The 18,958-nt window shown below is 45.0% G+C and overlaps 1 pseudogene; it reads right to left on the bottom strand.

Annotated features, from left to right (window-relative positions):
• Positions 1-72: 72 nt before the first annotated feature.
• On the bottom strand, positions 73-18,820 carry LOC114848023 (phospholipase B1, membrane-associated-like; annotated as a pseudogene).
• Between the last annotated feature and the right edge of the window lie 138 nt (positions 18,821-18,958).

Genomic DNA, 18,958 nt, shown 5'->3' with positions numbered 1-18,958 from the left:
AAACACTTTTAAATATATAGCATTTTATTTTGAAACATCATTGCTCAATACCAATAACAACACATGACAGTGTAGCTTTCCATACATTTTATTGAATTTGAAGACTTTCAAACAAACTTGTACAAATTGCTAAACAGCTTTTGGTAACACCTCATTGTTTTCTTATTATTAGGAAATAAATTAAGTGAATAAAAAGTAAACAATGTGAGTAGAGAACATAGAAATACAACAGAAAGAAAAAAAATAAACAAGAAACCACAGAGGCAGCTGTTTACCACAAAAAGTAATCTCCTTTGCAGCAGACTGAAGCTGAAGCACTAACAATTCAGACGATCAGACTACTTAAGTACCTCCAACATTACACACTGCCAACATATTCAAAAGCCCCATTGAGCCTTGTAGTTGGAAATTTACAACAGATTTGTAGCACATAGCACTGTAATACTGTACTTGAACACCAGATGGAATCACTACCAAACAGTAAAGCCTCCCGCTCCTTCCACCTACTCCTCATTCCAACAGTTGTCATCTTCTCCACCTGAACAGAGTGGGTGATGTATAAAAAGAAGCTGTCATTTTTCCTAAAAGCTTACAAATTAAATCTGATTAGTTGTTTTCTGCGTGCTCTGTAAACACAACACTTAACTAAGCACACACTGTAATTAAGCTTTGCATTCATTTTACTCACTGGTCCTTTTTTTAACACTGATAGGGCTTAATTTGACAAGGTACAGACGCATGGAGAGCCACAGCCGATGCTGCTGCACATTTCCCATACTAACACGTAAGACCGGATTAGCCAAGCATAGTTCTGTAAGTGCTTTCAGTACACCATTTAATACTGAGCTTAGGTGGCTCATTAGGTAAAATCCTTTGCATGGACTTGCAGGGCACAAAACTCTAAATAATCTCCAAGTATCTCTTCAAGAGAAGTTGTGTGAGGAACATTAACTACATGAGAACCAATAATAAATATACAAGGGAAAATGCCAATTCCTGTCCAGTGGGGGAAGCCGCATGTTGTGTGGGTGTGGACTTGAGGCACAACAGAGTGGAGGAATCGATGCCCAAAGTGCGTTGTGTTCGGCCGGAGCGTGTCCGCATCCAGCAGGATCCGATTTAGTGTCTACATTTCGTTCAAGCCGGTCTCCTCACATTCTTTGCTACTCATGTGGAGGAACACTTCTCCAAGGATAAACACATAAAATGTGCTGGTGAACAACAACCACAAAGTGCACATGCTATGACAAGTTTAAATGGCTGAACTATGTTTATGTTGTTATTTGTGTCCATGAATTTAGCATTGCACAGACATCTCCGTCTCATTCACATACTTTGGAAAGATTCTCTACTTTTTGAAGGGTCAAGGCAAAATCACTGTTTAATCTCCATTTAGTTATTGTGAAACTGAACAGAAAAACAGAATTCCAGGAACCTTACCCTTCTGCACAGAGAAGGCATTTTCTATCACAAGACAGAACCTCAGAAACCTTAAATGGAAGTAAAACCACCAAAAAGATTATTTGTTAATAATATCAAAAAATACCAACAGGCAAAATAATAATAATCAAACAGATTGGTCACAGCAAATTTATGTACACGTACACATTAAGAAAAGAGCTGTCAGTGGAGCTGGGGGGGGGGGGGGAGAAAAAGGAGACAGATCTGGGCAATAAGATAAGCCCTGTATCTTCACTATACAGGGGAGTTACGGGGGTTGCCGTGGCGGCAGGTCAAAGACAGACGAAGAGAGAGAGAGGGGTGAACCAAGGCTGCACGTTCACCTCTTCTTTGGGGCTTGGGTGGTGCGGGGTGGGGTGACAGGGCGACCAGAGTTTACACCACCATACTGGTATTTGGCCTTCTTTTCCGAGGGCTTTAAGATCTTTAAAATACAGATACAGAAAAACACAATGTGTTGAGTTTGTGTGAAATAACAAAATACTATGTTGGTGTCCTTGTATCTTTTACACTACCTGGAAGGAGCACATGAGGGACTCGTCCACGCTCATCATGCCGCCCGCATTGTCAAACTCCCCACAGTAGTTTGGAGCGGAGAAAAGTGTGACCAGTTGGCGTTTGGCAAAGAACTCGTATCCATCCTCCACAACCTGTTTGAAGACACCTGGCATTACTCTCAACGCCCACAGAAATCAATACCAAGAAACTGATTTTAATCTAGTTTTTCAGAATCCAATATTGTTGTCAAGGTTGAATGTACAAATCCACCTACGCCCGAATCAATGTGAAACATGGAATGCAGAGCCAAAATAGCTGCAGCTACAGTAATGTAACAGCAGCAATCTTTGGTCTTGTGGTTCAATTACCACAAAACTTAATATTCCCACTTCTGATAATGGGAAGTTAAGATTGGCTCATTATCCACATACTTTTCTATTTAGGCTCAAGCAAAAAAAAAAAAAAAAAAACAAAAAAAACAAAAAAAAACAGTGTTGTAGGTGCTAGCTTTGCTAGCTTTTTCTACAGTTATAACGCAACCTACAGGAAATCAGCTTTCAATTAATGTAAATATAAATATGTTTGAGTGACTCAGAGAAGAACCCTACAAGATGAATGAGATTCCATCTGCCTTTTGTGACTATTCATTATCATTCTATCTATATTGCCTTAGTACCTGGTGAGCTCTGCAGATCAGGTCCAGGTCATGGCGGTTAAGGAACTTGCTGACAACATCAGCCCCAAAGGTGAAGGAGACCCCACGGTCGTTCTCTCCCCAGCCCTGAACATCTTTATCTGGGTCTGACCACAACAGGTCACACAGCAGGCCTGAGACACACACATGGAGGCAGGAGACAGAGATGAAGACAGATGGACTGGTTTTTCACAATCCAGAGAAAGTGAACATGTTGAAAAACAGGTGAGAGCATGCTTTTACAGTATGCAGGGACAGACAGACAGACAGACAGAATACCTGTATCAGGCACATCTGTTGGCCTCATAATCCTGCGAATCTGCTCCATTGACTGCAAATCGGGTGACAGTCCTGACAAGGGAAAAAAAGTGGCAAATCTAAGCACCCCCAGTTTATAGACATTTTATTTCCAACATGGAGGAAATGAACACTGAATCAACTTCATCACCTCCATGACAGCAGAAGATCTTCTCATCAATAATAGCAGCAATGGGTAGGCAGTTAAAACAGTCGGTGAATGTCTTCCATAACTTAATGTTGAACCTGCGCTTACCTGAGGGAGAACAGAAACGCACCATAAGAACCTGTTTATATCCACACTTTCTACCAGTTTGTACGTTGGATCTGGGTGATCTCTACTCACACTCATCATAGAACCCATAGATGCGGTTGATGGAAGCACATTCGTGGTTGCCCCTGAGCAGGAAAAAGTTCTCTGGGTACTTGATCTTGTAGGCCAACAGAAGGCAGATGGTTTCCAGGGATTGTTTCCCTCTGTCCACGTAGTCACCAAGGAAGAGGTAATTTGCCTCTGGAGGGAAACCCCCATACTCAAACAGCCTCAAGAGATCTGTGTATTGCCCATGGATATCCCCTATAGAAGAGAGCAAGGAAAATAAATCAATAATGGGAAAGATTAAAGCTGTGGTTATAAAACAGAGACAGACACACAAACGTCTATCGCTCTTAATCTGGTTTGATTTTCAGAGCACAGAAATGTAGGTTATGGGGGATATATGACCATGGCTATGTCCTACTGGGACTGCAGCAACAAATCCAAAGTACAACAAAATGAGCCATTACAGCTGCCACTAGATCAACGCTATGACCAGTGGGACATGACTTAAAGACGGAAAGAACACAGACAATCCAGGTTAATCACAAAAATAATGGCTGTACCTGCACTCATCCACACCAACTGTTAATTTTAACACCTCTCGCAGGATTCGGGGTCACCCTTTTCTCTTTGACATCAGTCACAGTGATGAGCTGGCCTTACTTCATCACCTCAACAAGACCTGATTCCTTTTATAGCGTCCTGCACCAACTTAAGGGTTGCTCTAATTTCAGCTAAGTACTCCACGTGTAGACGACTGCAGAGAGCTTCAGCTGAATGGCTAGGAAAATAATAACAGGTTTTATTGTGACTGAAGGGGAAAGTAAAATCATGAGCCACAATCTTTTTATGGCAATGTCTTATAACAAGATGGCACCAAATACAAATTAAAATCAAATAATAGGCCTTGTTAAAGCGTGCAGCTGTCTGGCCTTGACATTAAAATGACCAGAAGACATTTGAGTGGCCGGCGTGTTTTATTTCCTGGTGCCCATCAGTTATTTAGGCACCAAACTGCAAACCATGACTGGCACCAAACCTGTTAGGAGACAGCCCTATACTTATGTTTCCCATTCCTTGGATGGTCGTAGAATGCTTCCGTGCAAATGAATGATTAAAAGGCAGTTGAAAATGTTTGAACCTTAGCTCGGACTTTGTGAATGCTCATCGTGTCTTAACAGTTTGCTGTAAACACAAACTAGCTTCAATTTTCACCAATTATAATCACAGACAAGTGTTAATATTATATTATTAGAGACACAAGCTGTTTTTTTGCTGTGGCTGTTTACAAACATGTTGCGCAAACAGGTTGAATGTAGAACTTGAGATTTTTGCCAAGAATTATTCCGTACCATTTTAGATTTGTATTCCCCTAACCTTTATTAAAATGCACCTCAGAAGCAATTTCACTCATATTTTCATCAGTTTGTCTACGAGGATATACAACAACTAACGGCTGATTTGTTTAACTTGCTAAAGCTGGGAACAGACGTGAAACCAATTAAATCTACAAAAGCTAGATTAAAAAAAACAAACAGATGTCTTCAGTTTTGGCAGTCAGAAAATGGACATTAAAATAAACACAGGGGAGTGAGTAAATACAGAGAACAACACACAGAACAATAAGCAAAGTGCCTGCTGCAAAACAGAAATGGACATGAGGCAACAAGCAATTAGCGTTGCTCATTTATGCTGCAGTTTAGTCAGAAAAGAAAATTGAATGTGGGAACATTTAAATAAAATTGTAGATGCAGAGACATGGCAAAACACACGGTAATCTCAGTGGAGACAGTCTGTGGTGAGAGCACATGGTAAGAGCAGGGATAACGTAAACTGAGCTGTGGTCATGTAGTAAAACTAAATATACGATCAGTCATTAACATCGTCATTTTCACTGTATTTGTTGTTAGATTGACTGCAGCTTAGTTTCCCCCTTTCAACTTCACACAAGGTTTCACAGAGAGAAGGCTTTGCCAACACTAACTTTCCACTGCCACCGACGGTCTCACGGAAGACTAGAGGACGGCAGTCCCTTATTTACTTAACAGTGCGTCTAGAGTGACAAAATAGTCTGAGAATGGCAGCAAACATTTAGGGTTCATAAAACAGAGCAGTGAACCTGAGGTGACTTTAATAAATGAGTTATAAATCCCAGAGTAAATGTCATAACACGGCAGTAAATAACACCACATGTGGTAAATACAACGGTAATCTTGACCTAGGAAATATTTATTTTCATGCTTTGGTACCGTGCAACAAATGAACAGACTATCTATAGTCATTTCATCACGTAATAATTAAAAAAACAATAAAACAAATCTGCCTGCACTGTTTAACAGTCTGTGTGTTAGCAAAGCATTAGGACACTGCTATTTAAGTAATAAAGTCATAATTAAGTGGGCTTCGGTGCCAACTACAACACTGGCGTCTGGAACAGTGAATACATCTGATCGCTGCAAACAGAGAATCAAAGAAAACAAACAGATGCAGATAAGCGAACTGCTGAGCGTGTGCATATATTTGCTGTGTACGCGCTCTGTAACTGTAATGGTTTGTGTTGGCTGTTCTGGAATAGATAGCATCACACATGCAAATGAATATAAATAAAGAAAGAAACCACTTCACACAACCATAGACAAATGTTGCCATGATGATCTGCAGTATAGGAAACTATTTGTACAATGTTTTTGAGGAGTTACTTGAATGTAAAAACAGATCAGAGCCATTTGTTGTGGACGTTCAAAGCATTCTCTGGTTGTCTACAAACATATGACCTATTCAAACCAGCCTTTATGTTGGGTTTCAACATGCCCCCAGATAATAGTGGATAGCCTTGGAACAATTTTCAAAGTTCCTCTGTACTGTGTGGTTCCATGCAATGGGAGGATGGGACATGAAAAAAGGCAAATCAGAGAAAAAGATCCGCTTTGTAACCAGACTGTATGATCTGTAGGATGGGAGGCAATAACAAAGTCAAACTATGTCAGAACTGCTAGATTGAGTATAAATGTGTCAGTGGCACTAGGGTTGATTCTGTCAAAGCAAAACCTGATCCACTTGTCTGAGTAAATAATTCAAGGCCTTTTTGTTTGGGCTATAGGGTTGTTGCTGGTGCTTTGAAAGCCTGTCAACACAAGTAAAGGGTTAGAAGATCAGCGTCAGAACAAAGGAAGTTAGAGAGATTTGTCATACAGTGACATAAAACCACGTCAAACTTATTAATACGTTAATGTGCCAGGGTGAGGTCTGTACAGAGTATGGCATTTGAATGATGCTATTCAGTGACATCACTCTCTGCACATATGAAAAATGCTGTTTCACCAAAAATGCCAATTCATGTGTGTGGGAGGGAAATGTTGCGAGGACAGCTACAAATTAACTGAGTGTAGGCTTGAGCATTTACAGTGCATGAGCTTGTGCACTGTATTTTGGAGGATTGGCACATACAATGCACCGTCCATAGCTGTTTGTGGCTGCAATGCTGTGCTGGAGGCAAGAGATAAACTATGTGGGAGTTTGCAGAGATGTGGAAGAGCTAGTTAGAGATAAAAGGCAGCCGTGACTACTTTAACGGTTTTTATTATAACTGCAGATGTGAGCTTTGTTCGTCTACCTTGGTCTAACCGTACTGTGTGCAAGACACTCATGAACAATCTGTTTGTTTGTGCAACGGCTCCACATGTATTCCTCTGTAATGTATACAAAGCAGCTGAGTCAACACAGTACTGTAGCAGTGTAGGGACTTAATACAGTATATGGCCCAGGCGAGGCCTGACCCACAGAAGTTCTGGTCTGGTTATATAAGCAAACTCTGAGTTACATCAAAAGAATAATTGCTGCTCCAGGCTGTGGTCTGCAGAGTGGGAGTTTGGATTGGTGCAGCCAATCCTTCACGGGCAAAAAACAGCGTTCTGCTTGGGTTGCATTTTAAAAATGAAGTTTATGTTGTTGGTTGACATTTGCAAATGGCTACAGGCAAATATTCAAGTTGTCTGCAGCCCCTTCAACAAATTATCAATGCACATGAGTAAATATTGAAAGTGTTTCTGTCTTGACCTTTTCTTATTCAAAAGGGAAACAGGTTTGCTTGATAGGTTGAAGTGCACAATTCAGACATGGTCTCTTTGATTAATTACTCATTGGCAGCAGAGTACATCAAAACAAGCAGTGGGCCAAATGCACAGTGGCACTGCAGTTATTTAGAAAGGAAATGGAAAAGGAAATGTCACATTAGATTGAACTACACAGCACAAATCCTGCAACAGAAATAATAATAATAATAAATAAATATGCAAAACCTCACATGACCTGTTGGGAAAGACAGAAAAACTGACCGCAGATCTTGAGTGGGGCCTCAAGCTCCAGAAGGATGGGCTGGCTGAGGAAGATCTCCCTGGATTTGATGCAGAGGCCCCGCACTTCTGCCTCAGTCATCTGGACTATCTTCCCTGGGCGGCATCCCCGTACTAGGAAGGAGAGAAAAGCCTCTGTCTTTATCATTGTATTCGTTTATGGAGCAACAACAAGAAACCCCAACGTCACCAAGTTCATCAAAATAAGGCCATGATAAAATGAATATTCTCCAGAGAGAAAGAAAATGTTATTGCTGAACCACAAGTAATCTTAAAATCTGATCAGCTATGGGCATAAAGATTCTGCAGATTTTAGCTGCTTAGTATTAGCCATACTTAAGAAACCCCAACGCTTAGACTATAAGAGCAGCTTGCGTCTTCAGCAGTAGTGTGGGTTTACTGGCTGTGAAGTTGCACCGTTAGCCTAAACCTACTTTTTGGCTATCTGCCACAGCTCCGGGTGCAGATTTAGAACTATCAAAAGAGGAATGAGAGTTGCAAACGCTGGCTATGCTCAGCAGTTAAAATAGTTACTGTTACAAATAGCAAGATTATACTGTATATACACAAATTGCACATTTGCCACGGTAAAAAGGAAGATGATTAGTCAGGACCCAATATAAACTTTGTCCTTTAAAAGATGACAATTTATAGAAATTCAAATTTGTAAATGGTTTTAAACAGATTAAATAGTAAATCATTCTCAAAGTGTACTGCATGCATGTTTGTACACAGATTTTATTCAGACCCACTCACTCACTGTCAGTACCATCACTCATGTAATCCAAGCAAATCGCAGAAAAGATACTAAGTAAGAGGAATATGGATTCTCACAGATGGCAGTTCGAACGTGCCAAACTCTATTCTAGGGCTCCACCAACTTCAGACAAACGCCGCTGCCACGCCAAATATTTATCATCAATCTAACGTACGTGCACAACGTCCAGCGTGAAGCTGCAGGAGGTGCGAGGTCTCCTTGAAACTACGCAGGTTTCACAGTTAACACTTTTGGAGGCTGAAAGGGATTATGTTCATAAGAACATTAAAGGGCAAAGGCTGCAAAGAAGCAGTGACGTCAAAAACTAAATCAGCATTTGTGTGAACTAAGTTGTCTCGAGAAACTAACACTATGCATTATTCCAAAGAAGAAGCACGTTTAGACACTTGTACATGCACACAATGCCCCTGTCACAGATGCTGGGGGAAAGTATGCCAAGGACATCTAGGTTTGCCTCACTGGTCTAGTCTGACTCAAAAGGGATCTGACAGGGGCCGAGAAAACTTTCCAGCTTTTCTTAAGCAGACGAAGGCCAAGAAAAAAAAAAAAGGTTTTTGCACATTCCTCTCAGTGAAAATTGGGTTTTCACACAGCGAGAGGCGTATCTTGCCAAGAAGGCAAACAATAATGTGTGAGTGTGAACACAGCAACACAAGCAGATGTACTTTGACCTTAAACGTGTTTGGACAGTGCACTTATTTATAATTCGCAGTCCTCTCAGTTTGTATCCTGCACTTGCACAACAAATTAAGTGATGGAGCGTGAACATGGGCGCAATGAATCACAGCAACGTGCCCACTAACACACCTACAAACCCAGTGGGCAGTGAGCAACAATTTCACACAAAATCACACTACCTTGAATGTTAATGTGTTAAGTATACAGAGATGAGGACATCCAATATCACTGACCTACATTACTCCACATGCTAGTGAGTTATCTGTCACAACATCTGCCTTTTACACTGTTGTGACTTTGACCAACTGACCCTTGTAGATTTATCAGCATATTATAAATACTGCGTTTACGAAGGAAAAAAATCACCGTCAAGACAGAAGGCTGCAGGAAACCAGCGTCAAAGTCTTAAGGAGATAATACGCAAAGCTACGTATACATCAGGACAAACACGCCAAGATTCTCATTTTGTGTATTCGTTTGTTAAACACGTATTGAAACGTCCCAGCCCCGTAATTCGTGCCGACACACACCAGTTTATAACACATGAACTGAAACAGGCAGAAGGTTTCATTAGATGTCAATATAGAGACTGCGAAGAGCAACGTAGTTATTCGAGCGAGGACAGAAATGTAGGCGTTCACCGCTGACACTGTTTATAAACAGAGCAGCTAACGGTAGCGTTAGCCGCGGAGCTAGCTAGCCGGGGGAACGCACCGTTATGATTGGACGCCGTTAGCCCCACTAACGGCTAGCTAGCTAGCGCTTCGCTGCGTTTTCTGGCGCAACCGCGTTAGTTGCAGAACTAGCCCGAGCCGAAGCCGCACTAATCAATGCATCCGTCCCCGTCTAATAGCACAGACTCCATTAGCGCGGCTCACCTTCCAGGAGCCGAGAGATGAGGCTGTCCACGTTCAGTTCACCCTCCGCCATCTTCAAACTGATGTGACAGAGTGCTGTGCCTCGACTCCTCCTGCAGACACTAGGAGGCGCTGTTGTCCGGAAAACAGCCATATGCACGTTCACCCTTTTATGACTGCCCCACTAAAGGACAAAGAATTCATTTATTTTTTATTCATACAGCAGCTATACCTTTTAACATTTGCCTGTAGAAAGCTTAATTTATGATTAGTACATTTTTCAGAAGACATTTTTATATATTTTTACAAGAGGTAGACAGCAAATTTATTCCATAGTTTATTCAATCAGCTACAATGTTAAATACATCTCAGATTTATTCTGCAATATTATAAAAACATATTTAAAACTAATTAGTACCATATGAACTAACATACTTTATAATTAGCAATTCATATACATTAAGGTGGTAATCCAAGATTTACTGTTTAATTAAATATACATGCTGCTACATCCTAACTTGAAGTGCTTCTAGCTGGCTTTTAAAAGGTTGTGACCTTGGTCATCTCCAGCGCAGAGTTCATGCTTCTCTTGCTTCTCCTGGCTCTGCAGGTGAGGAAGAGCCAGGTGACAGCCCAGCCAATCAGAAGGCCGACAACAGCCAGCACGGCAGCCACCCACGCTGGCACCTTGTCCTGGCAGCTGGACCTGCGACAGCTGTTTGTCTTTGTGAAGATGTAGGGATGCTCCTAAAAGACCCATACAGGTTTAATGTATAGAAGGAAAAAAACCCACGACCACATCAGCAACAGCAACAGGATGAAAAGTGTTGCTTTTTGTGGAAACCGTCTCACCTCAGTGGGGCACTTGATGTTATTTCTGGCGTTTGTGAAATTATTGTATGTTTGTTTTTCACCCACAGGCTTCAGCTAGAGATAAAACGAAAACATGTCTTGGCTGAGCTGATGGTTAGACTGGGCTGGGATGTGGTACTTTAGTATGACTTCACCCCAAACCGTTCCCCCGTCAAACCCAGTTTGCTTTTCTCGGTCTGCCCCGCCGGGCTCACCATGTTATTCCACAGAGCTACAGCCATGTCAGCATGTCCCCGTTCACTGAAGTGGAAACAGTCCTCAGAGAAGTAGGTGGTGTCCGGGTCGCCGTCCTGGAGAGGAAACGATACGGTCCGGTTCGAAGGCATATACATGTGAGGGTGGGGGTGCAAATACTGCAACTTACAGCATTCAGCGGAACAATGGTGTTCCTAAAAAAGGGCTGCAGCACCACAGCGAAGTCCTCCCTGCCGTCATAGCGGCCTCCATACACCAAGCTCTCTGTCTCCATCTGAGCCAAACAACACAAACGCTCAGGTTGTGTGAACGTATGAACGCCTGTTGTCGTCACTGCGGCCCGCTCACCTGCACGTCCCGATTTATGCGTTTCATCTCAGCGAGCTCGGGGGAATTCTCTCGCGGGGACAGGAAACATGCGCAGATATACCTTTGGATTACAGTTGGAAATGAATGCATTTAAAGACATAATCCACAGCAAAGCAGTGTTAAATACCACATTCTGAGATGCTTGGTTAAATCAATACTAAGAGAAAGAGCAGCCTGCTTTGGTTCTGTGCTTCACCAATTGGGCCTGAGTGGATCGATGTGCATACTCTTGTATAACGTTGCATCCAAGACTGTTCCTTTTGATTCTGCGAAGACCTTCGATTTCCATTATCTCCAAGACGTTGACTATTGTCCTGGGAAGCTACAGCCAGAAAAGAAAGACCACGAGCTTCATGCAGTTTCACTGGATATAGCTCAGAATCTTTGAATTTGAGACATATTTTAGTTAAGGGTTTATTTGCTTAATCAAGTGTTTTTTGATTTTACCTCTTCATACAACATGTCCAGGCTCGTCTGCAGGTGAAGCCTGTACTTCTGAGGCAATAACGAGGCCTGTTGTTTGCGGAGACACAACAGGGAGGTTACATCTGTACCAGCTGTTATCTGCTGCAGCATAATAAAGGTGCACGTGAGGGAAAGTGCCCGGAAGTGCACGTTAACAACGGCGATGACAACAACAACACAAAAAAAAGCAGGGTCATGTAACATGCATGAGCGTACGAGCACCAACTAACCCTAAGCTGTCAGCGGCACAGTCTCAGGGCTCATCTTAAATTGATGCTCTGCTTTGAAATTCTGCTTCAGAGCACAAACATTAAAGGAGAGACCATTGCGATGGGGAAAACAAGGCAGATGGAGGCGAAAGAGGGAGCGAGCAAGACCGGGACCGGATGAGGAGAGTCTGGGCCCGACTCCCGCGTTGTTTACGTCTCGCGGAGAACAAGGCCCGGCGCTGTGGCCCGTTGTGCGGCCGAATGGGGGCAGATGCAGGGGCTGAGGGAGGGAGTGGGGGGGGTGTTTTGTGTCGGTGAAGTGACAGAATGTGCTCATTGACAAGAAACCACGTCTGCTCTCATCTCACTCTGACACAATAAAACAATTAGAGGAGGGCCGCTCACAAAGCCCGATTCTTCTGCTCCGGTGCCCGGTGCCTTCTGAGGAGTGATATCATGAGACAGCTCCACTCAGGGCATCGCACAGCGCTACTGGATGCTGAACCGCTGTGCGACCACTAGGACGTCTCTTTTGGGGGGGGGTTTGAAAATGCCCTCCATCAATTGGATCGCCCTGAATTTCCTGTGACGACTTCTCAAAGCCACTCACTCTGTCGCTGCAGTACTGACACAGGTCATTGCCTCCGATGAAGAGGGTCACCAGCTTCCAGTCACTCTGAAAATCCACGGCCTAGTTCCATTAGGAGGACGGAGGCCAAGAGAGAGGAGCGGGTTTTAGCTGAAATGATATGTGGAACCGCCGGAAGCGTTCAAATGTGTTCACCCTGAACTCACAGAGTCGTTTTTCATGGTATCGATCAGTTCTTGGACCTGCCTGGGGATTTGTCTGCAGGGCAAAATATTTGTGCATGAAACACAAAGTGATTTAAACTGATTTAAACCATCTTAAAACTGACCCCAGACGTTCGCACTCACGCTACTTTAGCCCCAGACACGGCCATGTTGAAGCCCGTCTGCTCCTTCCCTCGTCCCTTCGACTCGCCTTTGATTTTGGGGTTGAACCTCTTAAGGATATCTGATGTGGAAGAGTCAACACTTTACTGCACAGTCGACCCAACGGCAGCTTTGCTGCAGCTCAACTCTGCCACCTAGTGGCGTCACGCGTCCAATCCAGCCCTGGACTCACTGGGTAGAGTTGTGACCGTGTCCAGAGTGTCGTCTCCTCCAATGCTGTTGATAAGAATCAAACAAACAATAACCAAAGGGAGGAAACTGTTGTGTTCATACCTCGTGCATCCTCTCACCTCCATGACACTCCTCTGTACTCGGTTGACAGCTGCGCCAGGTTCTTTGCTCTGGCACCATATCCGGCCTATTTATGGAAAAATAGTCCTAGACTATCTCTGGATCTAAGGAGAGCTTTAAATCAGTCACATTCCCGTGTTCGAACCCACCGTTACAGAGTCTCCCAGAGCAGCCACCACTTGAATGTCAGCCGGCCGTAACCTGTGAGCTGATCAAAGGCCGCCGTGAGCACATCTCACCTCTAATGGCTGTTATTCACCCGGGTGACGCTTCACACGAGTACCTGAGGCGGGCGCGGAGCTGGATGGAGCCGTGTTAGCGCAGCTGAAGTCACTTCCCCAGTTCTGAGGAAAGGTTCGAGAAAGAGGCGGGTTTGAATGTTTATAGTCGTGTGCTGTTCTAGGTTCTGCTGGGACGTACTGTGACCGGGGCGGGGGTGGGTGGGGGTCCGGGGTAGGTGTAATTGCTGTTCAAGGCAGTGCGGAAGAACGGGTGGGTCTAAGAAACAACCAGACACATAAACAGGCTCTTAAATCTTTTTATTTATTATTATATGAGAAGCAGATGTTGCCAAGTTACCTCTGAAGGACACTTCAGACTAACGCCAGCTGTGAAGTCCTGTGTGGATGTCTTGTTGCCCACCGGCTCTAACTAAAAGAGGAGCGGCCATTTAAAATTGTCAAAACTAAATGATTATTAAAATAATAATAAGCAAACAATACCATGTTGTTCCAAAGAGCACGAGCCATGATTGTGTGAGCCTTCTGGCTGAGGTGAAAGCAGTCGGGTGTGAAGTAGGAGCGATCGGGACGCCCGTCCTTAAAAGACGAGGAAGCTGTGAACACGGCCTCATAGCAGATTTAACTTGAGGTGCGTCAGCTTTTACCTCTAACGTTGGGAGGGAGAGGTCCCTGAAGAACGGCTGCAGAACCACGGTGAAGTTGTCGTGTGTGTCGTAGCGGCCAGAGTCGACCAGCTCCCTCATAGCGTCCTGAAGGACGGACGTCAGACAGAAGATGTGAACAGCGTGTGAACAGGGAGCCCTCCTGTTCTGAGCCTTTACCTGATAGCCTCTGTTGAAGCCGTCCACCTCCCGGAGCTCAGACGATCCATCTTTGGGCCTCACTATGCAGGGGCACAACATTCTGACAAATAATCACGAAGGAGAAGGTTAAATGGGGCGGACGCGGCCCACCGCGTTCCTGACCGAGTAATAAACCTGTGGAGAGACGGTTGTCATGCAATAAAATGAAAATATTAAACCTGATGAGGAAATGAGCGGCGAAGCATCGCAGCGAGAGAGGAGCTCACGGTGTCGGTGCAGAGGTCACAAAGGTCGTTGCCGCCGATAAACAGGGTGATGACTTTCCAGTCGCGGTAGAAGTCGATGCGCTGTGAAGGAGACACAGTGCGAGCTCATATCAGCCTGAGGCGGGCGTTTGTGGCGTCTGCTCGTTTTCCGCCGTCTCACCGAATCGCTCTTCATCTTGTCCACGAGGACGCGGGCCTGTTTCACCATGTCACTGCAAACAGAGGCCCGGTCAGTCGCGCTGGGACAGGACACTAGGCGATGAAAGCTTCAGTAGTAACGGGCCAAACCGGGTCTTGGCTCCGGGCACGGCCTGGTTGAGGAAGGCTCCGGGACGGTTCTCGCCGCCCGTTCCCGTCGAGAAGCCGGTCAGCGAGGGGTTAAACTGCCTCAGGATGTCTGCACAGAGCGCAGCATGAAGACTTCCGCCGGTGCTCGTTAAATGAGCAAATGAGGCGCGGAGGCACGCGTACTCGGCAGAGTGGTCACCGTAGAAATGTTCTGGTCCCCTCCGATGCTGAAAAGGCCCGAAACAAGCAGCTCGTTAGGTTTCATTTCACCGCCGCCCACGAGCCCCCGCCTCGTCTACCTCCAGGACAGGCCTCGGTACTGGGTCAGCACCAGCGGGACGTGGTCCTTCCTCGCTCCCACGCCGTTGCCCGCCTGCGGACGGCGGCACCGGTGAGACGGGGGAACTGTTCAGGGATCAGCGTTAGAGACGCGGGCGCTCACCGTCAGCGAGTCGCCCATCGCCGCCACCGCCGCGACGTCGCCGGGTCTGAGGCTGTGAACTGCAGGCGAACCAGTGAGGCGGGCTGCGCTCACACCGCTCCGAGCATCGCGTGGGGGGTGCTTTTACCTGAGGTCGGTGCGTCGGGAGACGGGCTCCGGTCCAAACAGGGCACCTCGGTGCCCATGACCTGCCAACACAGACGCGCCACTGAGCTGAACCCTACTGTCACACTCACAGCTGTTCCTGTTTAAGTCAGACCTACGGGATCTGCCGGCGCCGAGGCCCGGCTGTGCAGGTTCTCCTCTGTGTCAGCGAGCGAATGCATTCGTGTGCGAAGGAAAGGTCGTTCCTGCGAAAAATCAGTGAGTGGCGTTTTGTTATGAAAGCATCAGGTTATAGTTCTGTCCATTTTACTGTCTCTTTAGGCCTCACCGGTGTTGGGAAAGGAATCGTGAAGACATCGCTGGCGACCTGTGTTTGACCTGTCATTGGTTGAAGCTTAGGAAAAAAAGATGAACACTGGGTTCACAGGGTGTGACAGCAGGTTACACAAGTGTGCTGTTTGCGTACAGTATATAATAGAATCAGAATGAGTGAAGTTGGAGAAAGTCCTCCTGCAGATAATCATTGTAAAGGTACAGTCATCTTTATTGCTTTTATCTGATGTCTGGACGGAGCAGCGCGCTACGGTCATTGTTCTACGCGCTCTTGCTTTGAGTGAAGGGATCCTCATCAGTTCATTTCACATCTCACATGCAGGGTCATTTAGGGGTCACGGCCGCACCCACATCCATGCTGCTTCATCTGTCACTCATTAAAGGAACCTACCAGGTTTGTCCACAGCTCAACAGCTGTCTGGCTCAGGTCCTTTGAGTAAAAATATCACATATGCTCATTATAGACGTGTGGATCGTTTATATTCATTATATTGTAAATGGAGCTGGATTTTTCCTTCACTCACGGAGTCTGAGTTGCTTTCAGGGACAGCTGGGACAGACTGCAGCACGGCGCTGAACGCCTCGCTGCGGCTGTGCCACTGTGGATTCTCCAAGGCGTGACTCAGCGAATCCTGAAAACAGCACAACGACGCAGAGTAAACCGACGCATGGCGCGTGAGTGAGGCCCAGAAGCCTGGAGCCCACAGTCATTCACCACTCAGTGCTTTACCTGCAGTGCTTTCAGGAGAGCTGCTTTGTACAGTCGCTGCTTTGTGCTGCCGCCTCCCAAACACTGACACCGACTGAAGGAAGACGTGCATCACAGAAATGAACAGGATTTTATCACTATAGATGTCAAATAATTAATGATTCCTATTGGATAATAAATACTGTAAATACTAACTCCTCCTTTTCTTGATGTGTGCTCCAGACAGCAACGTGAACCAAAGTGTGACGCATCTGCACACACACGAGCAGCGGATTAGCCTCTTCTTCCATTTCACATGTTCACGGCCATGTTCTACAAACACTGGATCGTACCCGCTTCTGCAGCATCTGCAGGGCTGCCTCCACGTCCTGCACCACAGCCTCGACATCCGCAGCGACCTAGATCACGCAGAGAGATCGCGCGCACACACACACACACACACACACACACACACACACACACACACACACACACACACACACACACACACACACACACACACACACACACACACACTCCTACTATCACTTACATACAATGTGAGCGGTGACATGTACGTAGGAAGCAGAGGAGCCCACATTTGGTGAACAGGCACACCTGGAATCCACGGGCACGAACAGCAGCACAAGCTTCCAGCCCGTCACCTGCACAGACGTGGAGGGAATGAAATACGTGACGATAGAGGAGTCATTTTGTGGCATTTTTCATCATTTCTTGTCACCTAGTGCGAAAGTGACAGCTCCTCGGCCTCCTCCAACAAACTCCTGAAACAAATGCTCCCACGTGTGACACAGGCGTCGAGCAGCGTTTGTGTGCGTGGACTTACTCTGGTGTGTTGTGTGTTCGGTACCTGGGCTTCACCGAGCCCTGATGCACATGTGGAGCGATCAGGTCAGGACTGAACATGGACAGTAACTCTACACAAGAAGACAGAGGCTAATGTGAACAGGCACATCTACACAGACAGTGTATATTATGTTAAAGCGTTTGCTGTCATTAAATACAGGTCAACAACCTCCATTTATGACCCGGTGTGCTATCTTTGGAGATAATCATTATTAAACGATAAGATTATTGTTCTCACAACTCATAATCACACGCATCACATACTATGAGGTATTTGACTCTGACCTTGAACTAAACACAACCTAATCTCACAATCATCAAATAGTTTCAGGTTTTAGCTAAAATCCATTTCAAGTGTTAATAAAAGACAGAGCGACTTACCAGCCACTCTGCCGACCACTCTGGACACTTCCCTAATAGTAGAGCACAGAGTATTAGTATTACAGCCGCAGTCGCTTTAGTATTGTGTTATATATTTAATAAAGTCCAGTTTTTGTACTTTTTGGCCCTTACTTGTTTGAAACTGGGATCCCCAACGTGTACAGAGCTGAGATGTCACCAGGTCTGAGGGCATGAACTATTCAGCAGCACAATTATGTGGTCAGTGGGACATTATTACACTGGACAATATGTATTTAACACAGTAATTAGACTGGGATTTATTTAAATGACAAACTAGCTCACAATGCAGGAGGAAATGAGGAAATGGCCATAGAAATCCTACTGTACCTGAGGAGGTTGGGGAGAGGGGATGTTCTGTCTGTAGGAGACATAGCTTTACTCACAGTTTCACAGTCACATATTCAAGCTGTGATTCGTGGCTGAACTGAACCTTCGCTGAGTTTCCCGTTGACAGGTCATTTTGTCCTTTGGCAGCGTTGGCAGCACCTAAACGTGTCAGCAGAAACATGACAAACTGAAAACATCTCAAACAGAAGTGGGAGTCCATTAACAGAGAATTCACCAAATTCACTTGCATTTGCCGCCTTCGTCAAACAAATCTGTTATAAAATGTGGCGCAATAAACTTCCTGTATAGTTCGCTCTTTTCTATTTGCAGCCAAAGTCCTTTCACTGTGGACGTTTATATCTGACGAACAGATGACCATTGTTTACCAGCAGAAATATATGATCCAAAAGGTGCTATTATTCAATTACTATTATTATTATGACTATCATACAGATTAGTGATGAAATACTGTAGCTCCAGCTGTGTAATACATAAGTAAAATATCAAGTATCTGGCCGATAAAGTTGTGAACTCCGCACACAAACATTTACATGCATCAAACAACACATGAGCAGGTCCACTACAGATCCACAAAGAAGCAGCGACTGTGAATCCATGGCTCCAGCGCTCGCGTCTCACTCGCTGTGAGTTATTGTCTGTACTTTACCTGTAACTTGTGTGCAGGATCCAAGAAGAGCTGCCAGAATCAGGAGAGCAGACCCACAAGCCATGATTCAGCAGGACACCAAATGCCCTCTACAGCGTGTGGTGCCCTCACTCACACACTGTAAAATGAATACAAGTAGAGAAATATGGAGATAGAACAGGAAATCTTGTGATTTCTCCCCTCCTCACTCTCTTTTATCCTGTCTTATCTTCCTTTT

The sequence above is a fragment of the Betta splendens genome, chromosome 22 (assembly GCF_900634795.4).
Source record: "Betta splendens chromosome 22, fBetSpl5.4, whole genome shotgun sequence".
NCBI lineage: Eukaryota > Metazoa > Chordata > Actinopteri > Anabantiformes > Osphronemidae > Betta > Betta splendens.
Note: the sequence above shows the minus strand (reverse complement) of the source record. Positions and strands in the feature narration are given on the sequence as shown.